This window comes from Rhinolophus ferrumequinum, chromosome 5 (genome assembly GCF_004115265.2).
Source record: "Rhinolophus ferrumequinum isolate MPI-CBG mRhiFer1 chromosome 5, mRhiFer1_v1.p, whole genome shotgun sequence".
Taxonomy (NCBI): domain Eukaryota; kingdom Metazoa; phylum Chordata; class Mammalia; order Chiroptera; family Rhinolophidae; genus Rhinolophus; species Rhinolophus ferrumequinum.
In genome coordinates, this window is record NC_046288.1 from 12,828,856 (window position 1) to 12,831,680 (window position 2,825).

The 2,825-nt window shown below is 39.2% G+C and overlaps 1 pseudogene; it reads right to left on the reverse strand.

Moving 5' to 3' along the window:
- Positions 1-874: 874 nt before the first annotated feature.
- LOC117022361 (septin-10-like) lies at positions 875-2,200 on the reverse strand (annotated as a pseudogene).
- Between the last annotated feature and the right edge of the window lie 625 nt (positions 2,201-2,825).

Sequence of the window (2,825 nt, forward strand, 5' to 3'; positions counted from 1 at the left end):
TCTGAGAATACTACAAAGGCACTCAATTGAAACATCCCTTGAGATACGAATTATCTAAATGTTTATGTTTGATATTTAGATTTTCAGTTATTTTCTTAAGAAATATTTTGAATAAGACGATTCAACCTTCTTATTTTTTTCCCCGAAAGACAGAGTTTAAGCAACAAGTGTGTAATACACCCTAATGAAAATACTGTGATAACACCCAAGTTCAAAGGTATATATCACTAGAAAAGGATTTATATACCTGGATGTTTTTTCTTTTAAATGTATTTTGTTTCCTCATAATAACACACCAACCACAATAAGGCACACTAAAGCATGGAAGCCATCATTTTGTATAAAATTTGATACAAAAGCTTAGTATCATGTCACCAATTGCTTACATCACAAATTAAAAAGTTCTATAACACTGTTGAAAGGTCAGTATCAGGTACATAATACATTTTAAAACACATTTCCAAAATTTTGCGTTTAGTATATATCAAAAAAGGTTCATCTTGGAATAGAAATGCAATCAGTTAGCCATATATGAATGAGTTCTGTACTTTCAATGGCACTGACACTGCTCTGTGGTACAGTGCTCTGCAAAGTGACAATAGGTGGGCAGCAGGAGGAGCCATCTAGAGTCATCACAAACCAGCAACTTAAAAACTTCTAACAACAGTGACTTTATTAGTGCTATCGCCCACTCTGGCCAATGTATTGACCTTATACTTAAAACTATTTTTTCATAAATGGCAGTCACTGTGGCCATTTGCCAGATGCAGAACAAGTGATACAGCAAATCAAAACAGCCAGAAAATCACAGCATACTTCTAACATTTGAATACATTTTGCTTGTGATGACCGTCTGAGATCTGGAAGCTTTGTTTTACATAACATTGGAGTTCTTATGGTCCTTCTCCTTCTTCATTCAGGTTGGCGCCCGTTGCCATAAAAGTCTGGTTCTGGTATATCTCAGAGGTACCTTTCTTTATAGAGAAAGAGATTATTTCTTCTTCTAAAGTCTTCTCTTTTCTTCAAGCTTCTTTGTGTCTTCTTGGTGAACTCTTTTGGTGCTCAAATATGGTCGGTAGCTCTCTCTCAGCTTCTTTCAGAATGGCTTCTTTCTCTTTTACTCGCTACAAAAACATCTGTTTCATTTTTTTCTTTGTTCCTCTGACATTAACCATAAAATTTGTGGTTTTTCCTTCGTAGGCTCTTGAAGACTGAACGCCTTATTCTCTGGGCCCACGTCAGTAAAGCCCATTTCCTCCAGTTTGCAACCCCTGTAAAGTTCATCGTGTAGTGCCTAGTGTGTGTCCATTCTGGCAGATCCTCCATGTTTGTACAAATGAGCAATTCCTGGAGTTTTACAAAGTCACAGTGGTTTTCATTCTCCTTTTGTACAACGCTCCAAGGTTACTGGTGAGATGTGACCATCTTATTTCCAACTTTTACCTTATCCATACTTCCTACAACAGCAAATGGCAAGTGTCCATTCATTGATGCATTGATTTCAGCAGTAGATTCAAAACCTGTTGAACTGGTATATCTGGAGGCCATTGCTGACCAATTCACTCATGAGCTTGATCTTAAACTTCCGTAATTCAGTTTTAGAAATTCCATCTGCTTTGGCAATCACCGGAATAATGTTCACCTTGCTGTGAAGACTCTTCACGGTCAAGAGATCAAGTGTCTTCAGAGAATGGCCTGTTGGTGAGATGAAGTCGAGGCAAGCATGGATACGAGAATCGTGGTAGTTAGAGAGAGAATGCTGAATCTTAGGTTCTTCTTGGAGACAGGCCTCAAACTGAGCATCTATATAGTCAACTACTGGTTGTTAGTTCTTGTGTTTGTTTATTTGGTCACCAAATCCCACTGTACTCACAATGGTCAATTTCAATCGAACTTTACTTTCTTGGAGTTCATATGTCCGAGCTTTAAGTCTAACACGTGGGTAAAAACATGGAGATTCATTGTCTTCAAAATTAGTATTAAATAATGTATTAATCAGTGTTGATTTTCCAATTCCAGTCTTCCCAACACAGAGAATATTAAAACAGAAGTCTTGCTGAATGGATCAACTGACCAGTAGATTCTCACACTCTCAAAACCAACATGGCCAGACATAGTTAAGGAACAAATATTTTTTTGGTCTCTGGTCATCATCAGATACTTGGGAGAACATACAAGTTTTTGTTGCCATGTGAGACTGAAAGAGGTCAGGGTCTGGAGTAGGAGCTGAGCCAAGCAGGCTGGGGTCCAGTGAAGGGACAGTCTCAGCCCTGGTCGCCCGAATGGTGTGTTCCAATGGCGGACGGAGCAAAGGGGGCCAAGGAGGCTTAATGAGCAGGGTGGCCTCCTCTGGAGGTCTGGGAAAGGGAGGGGCCGAGCCTGGTGGCCTCAGTGACCCACGGATACAGGAGTGCCCCTCTACGTTTTACAGAACAAGTCAATGCAGGGGGAGGGTGAATGGAGGACACTGGGGAACGTCAAGATTTCATTTTAAATGGCACTGTAAATTTGAATGTGCCTCCAAACTGAATGAATTTCTTTCTGTACATAAGTTAGCTCAACTTTTTAAAATTCCAGTAACTAAAAGAATAACTTTTATTTTGTGCAGGTGAGTAAACTAAGATGTCGGAAGGAAGGGGGCAGTAATAGGAGAGGAGTCAGAGATCTACTCTCTGCCTTCACCTTGACCACACAAAATCTCAGGGGAGATTTTTAAAAACACCCAACAAATCTGTTTCAGATTTAAATTGCTTATATGTGAAAGTGAGATAAATATAACTTTAAGGCATTTTCTTAAATATTTCATGGATACAAATCCCCCATAT